Genomic DNA, 11,493 nt, shown 5'->3' on the forward strand with positions numbered 1-11,493 from the left:
GACGCGTCCTGTGAAGCAAGAGGTCCTGGAAGTCTTTGTTAGCGGCATGTATGAGCAACCACACTTGGTTCCCTCGACAAGCCTGCGACTGAATGCATGCAACTCCCATCCCTCTGTTCATATCCGCACACTTGCACACAAACGCACTTACATGGTTCTCTTAAAATCCAAACCTAGCAGAATATATACAAGGAATAGGTAACCAAGCCTTCTCTGCCATGGCTGGTGTGACCATGTGGCTGCAGCGGATCCAGCCGGTGTGAAGCTGGGGATGGCCGCCCAACATGGTCGGCAGCACCAGCGTGAACCACTGCCCCCCACCCCTTCCCTCCATCAGCTTCTGCAGCCACGTTTTACTCCTATACACACTACACACTAGTCCTCACGCGCAAGCTCAGTACAACACCACCATTATAAGATACTTACGAAACCCAAATGAGTATAGCAGCAGCAGCAAGAGAGAGCTATGGCGGCGGGGGCAGCACAATCTTCCCGCCAATACCACTGTCACCACGCGTTACACCACCACGCTACAATTGGTACTGGTTCACAACTTAGGAGCTGGTCTACGACACTTCACTGTACTTGGGACACCGTAGACAGAAGCGTTGAGCAGGGAAGGCCTTGGTAAGGGTAGAAATAGAGGAGAAAAGGGAGGGGCTTGGGAGACTACGGAGCAGCGTGTCGCTGTGTGGGACTGTTGGCCGTAGTAAGGTGAGGCCGGGCGGCGGACGGCCCCAAACCCACGCGGTGGACCCTCAAACCCTCACATTTAATACACGTCGCCAGCCAACAGACCTAAGTCGCTCCGCTCACGCCCACAGCTCGGCCTTAACCCCCTCACCACCATTTCAGACGTAATACATTTGCCTTTTTCAAAACACAACTGACAAGTGTCGCTGAATATATTGTAATTGAGACATGTGGCATCTCTCTTGTCCGTGACGCGTGGAGAGGCTAGAAAGGGGGGTGCGGCGGGAGGGAGGGACTTGGGGGAAGGGAGACGAGAGGTTTGCTCCACGCGGCCAGACGCACCAACACCGCATATTTACTTCAGATCTAAACAAAAGTTCCTCGTTAATCTTGGCGCTTATTAATTTGTTTCTTCTTCTCCTGCATTGCAACAGTGATGAACAGACGCTGGGGACTGACAGAAGACACATAACACAAGCACAACCGCAGTCACCACCCTGAAGCTCTTAGCGTACCCACCCCCACCCTCCCTCCTATCCCAACCCGCCGAGAGCCGGTCAACATCCGACTCACATGGTATTTCCCTATGACGTGTTCGGGCGATGCTTCATCTGTCTACCTTTACTTTGCACTCTCACCTTCTCTCATCTCTGAGGCTTTTATACACACCTCTCCCAGCCACGACCCGTCTCATGTCCCAGGGATAAGGCGGAGGAGGCATTCCTGTCCTGGTGGTGGTGGTGGTGGTAGCGGCGGCGGAGGCGGTGGCGGGTGGATACATTCACCCCCCGTTCCCAACCCCCCCATCATCTCACCTCGGACCCAGACATCTTCCCTCCCGGTTTTCCTCCATTTCCTTCTTCCTCACCGTCAACCCCCCAGCCACTGCCACCTCCCCCAACACCCTCACCTCCCTCCCTCCCTCCCTCTCACTCCACCTCTTCAACAGTTCCTCGGTGAAATTCAGCGTCACCCCTCCTCCCTCCCTTGTTATGCGTCACCTTTCCGGGCCGGGAGCTTGGGGGAGCGAGGGAGGGGATGGTTGTGTAAATGACAGCGAAGAACATCAGTGAATGCAACGCCTCCTTCGGGGACACCTACCGGGAGGGACACTACTCTGCAAAGGGAACGAGAGTGAGGAGCCTCTCCAACTTTTACATGAGGATAGATTCGATACTGTGGCCCCACCTTTCCGTTGACAATGATCAGCGTCTCTGTCCCTCTCCTAACATAGATCCCACTTCCTTTCGTCCCTGTCCCTGGGGTGCCACGCCACACTCCCCCCTCTTGTTTCCAGCCATTACTATCTCTCTTTTTCCCTCCGCCCGTCTCCACTCTACCAGCCTCGCTTCTTCAACTTCCAGTCCTCTTCAGTTTGCTACATATCACACCACCTGTCTTTCGACTACACATTTCGCGTATTCTATCTCTTCCCGGCTGGTAGAATAGGTGATCATCACACACTCTCTTCATACCTAGTCTCTTTTTCTCCAAATATCCCGCTCCAAACTACAGCAGATTGCAATAGTTTCACCAGCTGTATGTGTGTGAAGGACTAGGATGATACTTTCTACGGGCCTTCCTTAAGGCTGCGTAACGTGTTTGCGTTGGCCATGTCTAGCGTGACCCTGACCTTGAAGCGAGGCGGCTGAGCTTCTCCCAGCAGCCAGACAGCCTCCTGCCTGCTGCTAATGCCGCGCCATGCTTCTGCTCACGATGTGGGGGTGGGTTAGATGACTAAGATTCATGCTACCCCCTGCCTTGCCACAACCCTGTTTAGCAACACCCACTGCCATCCTTCAACACTAAGAGATAAATAATGCTACAAAAGCCTGCTGGACTAACGTGTCTCATCAATAATATTCTTCTTTGTCGTCTCCCTAAATCCTGAAATAATGTCAGGATCACTCTTGGCCAATGTAATGGTTGCACTCTTCTGTCCTACGTGGGCTGCACTTTCCTCTAAATGCGTATCTCATTTTCTCTTATTTCCTGTTTCCTGTTACATCTGGGAGTACTGGGAGAGAGAGAGAGAGAGAGAGAGAGAGAGAGAGAGAGAGAGAGAGAGAGAGAGAGAGAGAGAGAGAGAGAGAGAGAGAGAGAGAGAGAGAGAGAGAGAGAGAGAGAGAGAGAGAGAGAGAGAGAGAGAGAGAGAGAGAGAGAGATCGCCTCAGGTCAAGCTCACCCAGATTTAAGGCATGGAAGGGGATGGGTTAGGCTTACAAGCCCAGGGTGTGGGAGGGTAGATTTCCTCAAGTCAGGTCAAGTCAACTGAGTGGGGGGATGGGGATGGGGAGGGAATGGAAACGTGGGAGAGGAAAGTGGGCCACGTGGAAGCGAGGTGAGAGCAGCGCACCGCATGCTAGCCAGCCACCTGTGTTGTCCCTCCCTCCACATCATATGTTATTTTTCCCCTCACCTGTGTCCTGTCCTTTCCTTCACTTGCTGTCCCTGCCTCTACATCTGTGCAGTCCCTCCCATCACATGTGTTTTGTCCCTCCCTTCTCGTCCTCCTCTTGTGCCAGTCCCACTGTGCCGTCTCTCATGCCACGCCCTCTCTCTTCACTAGCCTCTAAACGTTATCACTCAACGCTTCTTCACTAATTTTATAAGTTACTAACCCCGTCAACAAAGGTTGCTAAGCTTGGTGAAAACGAGTTAAAACTTCCAGCCATTACATTCTTTCACGAAGTTTTAATTATAAAGTATTAAGATCAACGAAATCAAGATGCCTCTCCCTACAGGCTTAGTAGGGAGCGATAGGCCTCGAGCCAAGGGCGGCACGGACCAGCCTATGACGCCAACAAAGGAAAACTTATGAAAACTTTATGCTTCACTTTTTTTTTCCTAACTAGCTTCCTTTCCCCTGAAAAGATGGATGTACCCAAACAGCTTTCATTATAATACAGAACAGAAGCAACTATAAAAATAATGAACATAAATCGCTTCTACTCTGCCAGATGTAAGATTTTCTCCACGTTTACCATTTCATTTTACACCCACAATTTACGCGGTAAAAATAGTGATGCACGAATGGTACCGGAGAGAATAACAAAATACAAGGAAACGCAGCCACACCTTCAAGCCTTACTCACGAAGCTGCACGTGTAGTCTTCCCCCTTCACCAGCTAAACCAACATTTACCTGTGGAGAGAGAAAAGCGTGATTAATTACGCGAAATACACGAGGATAGAAACAAACGAAAAGAAAAATTAGAGAGATTTCCGAGATCAAGACCGAAGATAAAGTGCACAATGAGGGTGGGCTTCGGGAGGAAGGAAACTCAGGAAAATGAGAAACGGAAAGAACGCGAGGGAAGCTTGAGGTAGGAGAAAAAGTAAATAAAAAAAAATAATAATAATCTTAACCAAAACAATGACTGCAGAGAATGATTTGAAGCAAAACAAAATACTGATAACATTAAAAAGTAAAGACTATAGACCAGGGGAAAAGAATGGGAAGGTTGGGAGAAAAATGTGGATTGTGCAGGGGGAAAGCGTAGGATGGGGTGAGGGGGATTGAATCTAGGGAGAGGAGTGTGCTGACGCGTGGGGTGGGGAGGGGAGAAAAGAGGGTTGGAGTGGGAGGGGAGAGGAGTGGTGAGAAGAGGGATGGGAAAGGGGAGAGGAGAGGAGAGGAGAAGAGAGGGAAAGGGTGGGGTAAGGAAGGGAGAATGGGAAGTAGCGTTGGACACCCACCCTCGGGAAGTCCCATCACCTCCTGTTTGTCGTTCAGTTATTGGTTTCGCCTCGGGAGTAGGGGAAGGGATGAGAGAGAGAGAGAGAGAGAGAGAGAGAGAGAGAGAGAGAGAGAGAGAGAGAGAGAGAGAGAGAGAGAGAGAGAGAGAGAGAGTCTACAGTTCCCTTCAACCATGTCTCCAGTGCGAGTATGTCATAGTGCTCTCTCTCTCTCTCTCTCTCTCTCTCTCTCTCTCTCTCTCTCTCTCTCTCTCTCTCTCTCTCGCATCCCTTCCCCCTACTCCCTCCCTCTCTCTCATATAAACAAAGGTTTCCTCAACGCAATAGTCAACGCATTTCCAGCTGACACAAGGCCCAACGATGCCAATACGTTCCCAAAGTACCTATTAAGATGCAGACAATGAGAGCAACAGGAGCAGCCTCTTACGGTGTCAGAAATAAATTGAAGTCGGGAAGGTTTGCCGCTTGCGTCTCTCTCTCTCTCTCTCTCTCTCTCTCTCTCTCTCTCTCTCTCTCTCTCTCTCTCTCTCTCTCTCTCTCTCTCTCTCTCTCTCTCTCTCTCTCGGCAGCCATTCCAGTTCCAGCTTCGAATTTCAGGTTTATTTCCTTCAAATCAAACGGGAAAACACCGCAGAAGCAGAGACTCATTCACTCTTCTTCCACTCTCCCTCCCTCCCACGCTGCGACATATCACTGGATCCTCTTACGTATCATCATGCCACTCGGAGAAACGCTTGCACTTTCATCCTCAGTTTAAAATTCATTGCCACCACTCCCCCCATCCCCAGCTCTCTCTTCCTCGCTCCCTCCTGCTTACATCTCACTCCACCATCGACACTAAAGCAAGAGACGACATTTAGTATCAAACTTAGTAAGATAATTCGCGGTAAAATTAGCAAGAACATGAATTTCGAGATGGGAAAGAAGAGATAAGAAGAATCATTGTGTAACAGAATTTCTCAGTGCGCCGATGAGGAAAGACGCATTTTTAAGAGCAAAACCAAACTCCATATTAATTGTTCACTGGAAAGAGCAAAATATGAGTTTAGCAGACCAGCCACTTTTTTTTTCTTCTCTCACTCCAGAGGCCACCAGGAACAAGAAGGGAATGGGAGGGAGACTCGATGATTGTGGTAAACTTTAAATTCATTTCGATAAAACCAGGGAAAAATTATTGCGTTTCTCATACCAGAAAGTTGCCTTGACTGATTCTCTCTCTCTCTCTCTCTCTCTCTCTCTCTCTCTCTCTCTCTCTCTCTCTCTCTCTCTCTCTCTCTGTCTGTCTCCACACACACAGAAACGGAGAGAGAGAGAGAGAGAGAGAGAGAGAGAGAGAGAGAGAGAGAGAGAGAGAGAGAGAGAGAGAGAGAGAGAGAGAGAGAGAGAGAGAGAGAGAGAGAGAGAGAGAGAGAGAGAGACGTAACCTGTTTACCTGTTTACACGCCGCCATAGCTGCTGGCGTGTTTTGCAGGCGTGCCTCGTCGTCACCAGTAATGCCGGGACGTTAGCCTAACCATTAGCTGGCCTGGTCAGTGGTTCTGCGCACGCTCCATCTGACCTTAACTTGGAGGAAGGCAATATACTAATGCGCGTTTATCACTATTTACATCAGGCATTTTTGTCACTAACACTCCTGCCTGCCATTCCGCCACTCCGTAAAGGCAACGTGAAGGAGCTGCAGTTCCGATCGGCCTTCCTTAGCCTGGGATCCCTCACCCTCCCTGTATTCTCTAATCTAATACTTTACTTTATACCTAACTTATTAAAAACGGTTTCTATGGTGAACAGAATGATCTGTAAGTCAGCACAGGAAATACACTGGTCTACGTTATTTTTGCCTTAAATCGTCAATCTTTTAAGTTTTGTTCCTTGCTTCAGGTCTTCAGGTGTGTCGTTGGGCAATGGAACGGGGCAAGTATTCAAGTGCGTGTATAATGCATTTATAAATCACATCGGAATGCGGGTAATTTGGAAAAGACTGAATAACTGTGTAATCAGGCACATACGGACGGGTTTCAGGGAGGTGTACGTCCTTACCATGTCCGTGCATGTCCCTGTAGTGACACTGACATGCCTCTGGAGTCCGAACTTACGCCATTCAGAAACGTCTTTCCTGCCACCATCATCATCCCCACGCGCCTCATGCTCCTCCTACGGCTCCAGCGAGAGAGGACGTGAGGCTGACTTCCACTGACATTCACTTCGCTCCGAGGTCGCACTTGTAGCCCATCGAGTAATCTGGTGCTTGGGTTTCAAGCACCATCGAGCAGCGGGCCACTATTCCAGGGCTGCTTTCGGGTTATTCTGGAGCACCACCTTGCTAAGCGCCTCTGCCTCCACTCACCTTCTTTTCTTGCTTTTAAAACTCTGCTGCTGATTCAGGGCTAAGATCACGAACACAGCGCTGTCTTTCAAAATGTGTGCATCTGCAAATGTTGTAGATGTTTCGTTTTCTGCGAAATCTATCGACGTCCATGTCTTGGCAGCCACTCGCTTCCTCAACTTCCCTTAATGTCTGGCAGCCCCTCCCCTCACTGAAGACCCTTCATGTCTGGCACCCTCCCATACCCCTCCCGGCCCTCGTGCAGTGGGGTTGAGCACTAGTAGCAGCAATCCCTTGCAAGCGAGATAAAGACAACATCCAATAATTTGTCAGGGCGTTGGATGAGAGGGAAGACAAAATATAAGCTTCCCCATTCCGTGCTATTTACAACCCCACTGAACGCTACGCCAGCTTTCAGGGGAGTCTACTACTTATACCTATAAATTAAGGCTTGTTCTCGGCCCTACCAGCACGACAGCTTCCTAGATAAAAATATAAAGAGTGTAGTCTGTACCGCCTCAAAGCATCTGTCCATCCGCCATCACCCAATTAGTGAGTCATGATAGTGGTGGTGGTCCTCCTGTCCGTCTCTTGCTTTTACAAAACCTCTTTCTTCACATGCTTGTCTCCGTAAGGACTCCTCTTCCCTGTCCGTAGACTTAACTTAATGACCCTCTTGTGCTGGAGTTCATCTTGAGTTCCACTTACCAATGCATAGAACGCAGCGTTTCCTACCCAGCCCTCCCATCCCATAACGATGTCCTTCCGACTGTGTTCCCTACACGCACCCTCTCTCCACGCACTTGGTAACACTCTTCCCGTCTCTCCCCCATAACAGTTCCTCCTCTCTCGGTCCCGCTCTTTCCCCTTTCTACTTTCCCTTACCCTCGCGGTCCATATCCACGCCTTCTTCCCCTTCCACACGAAAAGTTCTCCCCTCTACACGCCCCTTCTGTTCTCTCCCTTCTCCCCCAGTGATTGAAAATACAAACCTTTTACGTTGGCAACCTGTTATTTCTCTTCCCTCTTTTCTGAATCCCGCGGGACCAAAGCCACTCCTTTCCTCTCCTCCCGGTGGACTGAAAGACAAGTTTTCTCTCCTGCTCCCCGCCATCCTGGGTCTGTCTCATATTCACATCTATCCCTGACGCTAATTTCAACTTCGTCCAGACTTCTCGGAGCAAGTCAGTTCGTCGTCCTAGACAAAATAACATCACATTAATATCACTTCATGGCTGCTAAATTTCCCAGGCGGTCGCTATCCTGATGGTCGTCCCCGCCTCGTGTATAAACAATAGGTTGCTCTCCTCGCTAATAAGGAAGGAAACTTTTCTGCTGCACTCATTAAAAAGGGATACTGATCAACTTCTAAGTAGGTCCTTTGTTTCTTTCCCCCTTGAAGCCCGCTGTCCCAAACTTCATAAAGCTGTTTGTTCCCTCTTCATAAAAGTTTATCTTTTCCCTAACAAAAAGTTCTCTTGAGAAGCACTACCTCCCTTGTCCCATAAAAAAAGAGTCTCTGCATTATTCTCGTTCCCGGCCTGGCTTACACGTCCTTCACTGGGCCCTGGACCACCTCCAATATCTCAACCCTTCCTTCTCATTACTCTCTTCCTCCACCTCTGACACAAAGTGCTGCGGGTGAAGGGTTGGTCGCCTCCAAGGTGGTCGTCGCGATAATGGGCCGCGGGAAAAGGGGGTGAAAGAGAAGCGAGGAGCAACAAGACGTCCCACCAGCCCGTCGTCCCCGCCGCCGCCGTCCAGATCGATAACAGGTAATCACACCTTCAGAAGGAACCCTGCGGCGGAGGCTCAATATTTCCCGGTCACGCATCTGTCACAATGCCCCGCCTCCTCGCAGCTGTCTGACGAGGGAAGCGCGCCTTGCCAGGGGGAGCCTCAACACAAATAGATGGCAACTCCCTACATGATAACGTGTCTGGATATGACAACTATGTGACATATCAAGAAAACACTTTGATAAAAATCTGTACCAAACCACTATTAGGTGAGGGAAGAAAAATTACATGATAGTGAAAGGCTCCTGCTCCGTGTTGGGAGGGTAGGAAGCGGAGCCACGGAAGGTGAGAGAAATGTCACTAAAGAAGCATTAAGAAAATTGAAGGGAACACAACGAGAGAAAGAAATAAGAATTGGAGGAGACAGGAAAACAAAATAAACGAGATGTGTATAGCAGGAAAAGAAAAGAAAAGAAAAGAAAAGAAAAGAAAAGGAGAGAGAGAGAGAGAGAGAGAGAGAGAGAGAGAGAGAGAGAGAGAGAGAGAGAGAGAGAGAGAGAGAGAGAGAGAGAGAGAGAGAGAGAGAGAGAGAGAGAGAGAGAGAGAGAGAGAGAGACCTATAAGTCACAAACAACACCCCGCCCTTGTCCCACCCTTTCCCAACCATTACCTTCACCTGAGCCTTGCACCCACAACCTACATCAGGTTCCCATTCAAGGATGCCCCACGCTCCTCTCTACCCTCCGACACCCACGGCGACCCATTGCATCAGTTCCTTTCCTACTAATTCCCTAAAACATGAGAGGATAGTGTCAAATGAGCCCTCCTTCCACCTCAAAGGTGCCGTAACTTTACCCAGCTTTCTGACGAAGGATATGTCGGAAATACTCGTTTATACACTTCAATGCATCAGACACGAACTAAATATATCAGAGTAAACACACTAGAAACCTTCAGGAATGCAGCAATCTAAGTCGCATGAGCCACTCACACTCACCTTGTTAGGCAGCTGCAGCACCAACACTAACAAGCATGACCTACAAAGGACTAACAAGGAGAACAGAGCCGAAGCTGAACCTAGACATGACCTGAAGTTACTGAACCACTCACCACCCAATTCAAATGTCTAAAAATAGCAGGCAATTAAACAAACATATCAAATAAAGGAGTGCCTCGCCCCACGCTTCCTGTCTTGCTCCCCTGTCTGCACCACCTGCCTGCCTCGCACAATTTTCCTCATCAGGACGTCAGGCGAGGAGGGGGATCCGCAGGGCATATCTACCAAAGAGCATACCAGAGAACATCACGAAAGTGTCCTTGGAAGCCACCATAGTCCGATAATCCAATTAGCCAACCCATTAATCCACTTAGCTTCGCCGGAGTGCCGCTAACTACCCCCCGCTGCCCTCCGACGGGTGGCCTCCTCCTTCTCTCACGAAATTTACGAGCCTCCCTCCCCTGGCTTCTGTAGGTGACCAGGCAGGCGCGTCCTCACTACTGACACATTTCTATCGCCAAAAACATGCATTATCCCGTGCTGCGAAGCGCGTTTCCGTCTCACTATAGTAACACGTGGACAAAAAAGTTAAATTTAATTAGATCCCTTTCAATTAGGATGTATGGCATGGGAAAAAAGCAGGTAATAAGTTAATTAGTACGATTTTTTTTTAACATAAATGTGTAACAGGTCACAAACAGGTGGAAATAAGACAATGAACGTTCCATACCTTAATTTACTGAATTCATGAACATTCTCTCTCTCTCTCTCTCTCTCTCTCTCTCTCTCTCTCTCTCTCTCTCTCTCTCTCTCTCTCTCTCTCTCTCTCTTCTCTAGGTTGGGTAACGGATCCAGCCAGCCAGCTAGCCAGCCAACCACAAAATACTTGAATGCGCGGATAACAGAAATAACGATGTGCACCCCAAGTTTTTCAATGATACGAGTTCTCATGTCGAACGTGCAGCGAAGAGACGAGACGCGAAAGAAAAAGCGGGGTAAAAATGAAACGAAGATGGAACTGGCAGAAAATGAGGCCCTGTGGCGTGGGTGAAGCCAAGAATTAAAGAGAAAACTTATGATTGCTTGGTAAGAAAATGATAACACAAATATGGGAATGAATGAAAGTACGCATATGTATAATGAAAGAATGTACGGCGGAGAGAGGATGAAGTATTGTTGAGGGAAAAAATGTTCGTGAAAAGATCGTAAAATGTGATGTGGAGATGAGAGAGAGAGAGAGAGAGAGAGAGAGAGAGAGAGAGAGAGAGAGAGAGAGAGAGAGAGAGAGAGAGAGAGAGAGAGAGAGAGAGAGAGAGAGAGAGAGAGAGAGAGAGAAATATTAGTCATGAAGGCAGTAAACTACGATGAACTAAAACCGTGATATACAAGAGAGGATAAAATGTTTCCCTAATCACACTATTAAACGCAAAGCAGGTTTTTTTTTTATTCCTTACTATGAAAAAATGTAAGTGGTTTCTACAGCAATAACTACTACTACTACTACTACTACTACCACTACTACTACTACTACTACTACTACTACTACTACTACTACTACTACTGCTACTGCTACTACTACCACCACCATCACAGCCGTCACCGCCGCCGCTATTCAAATAAGGAAATAATGAAAATCTTGGCGAGGGTCCTCCGCCTCCCCACTCCACCCTCACCCCCACTTTGAACCTCTTTCCTCGGGCAATTTCTACAGCGTTTCTTTAACTTGCCTCTCCCTCTCCACCCCCGTGCCTCCTTCCCTTCCCTTCCCATTCCTTCCCCAACGGCGACACAGCCCTAGAGTCGCCTGGGAACGGGCCTGGTTACCTGCCGCAGTGATGAAACAACCTCCGCACGCCGCCCGCCACCCATGTTCCTCCTAATTTCATTCCGTCTCCAAGCGCTGCTGAGAAAGCAAGCAACCACAACCGCCATCCCTTTCCTAACCTACTTGCCACCCGGACTCCTGACTCCTCTTCGCATTCTTTCCTCCTCCTCTTCCTTCTCCAGTCAAATCTCCTTATATAATATATACTAGATATATAC

At 48.8% G+C, this 11,493-nt stretch overlaps 1 protein-coding gene across 1 annotated transcript in view; it reads right to left on the minus strand.

Moving 5' to 3' along the window:
* Positions 1-714, minus strand: part of LOC135108503 (polypyrimidine tract-binding protein 1-like) — a 104,386-nt gene extending 103,672 nt beyond the window's left edge. Inside the window, 1 exon segment of the mRNA XM_064019594.1 lies at positions 427-714. The gene's annotated coding sequence lies outside the window, so the exon portion shown is untranslated.
* Positions 715-11,493: the final 10,779 nt, after the last annotated feature.

Source organism: Scylla paramamosain, chromosome 17 (genome assembly GCF_035594125.1).
Source record: "Scylla paramamosain isolate STU-SP2022 chromosome 17, ASM3559412v1, whole genome shotgun sequence".
NCBI classification, from domain to species: domain Eukaryota; kingdom Metazoa; phylum Arthropoda; class Malacostraca; order Decapoda; family Portunidae; genus Scylla; species Scylla paramamosain.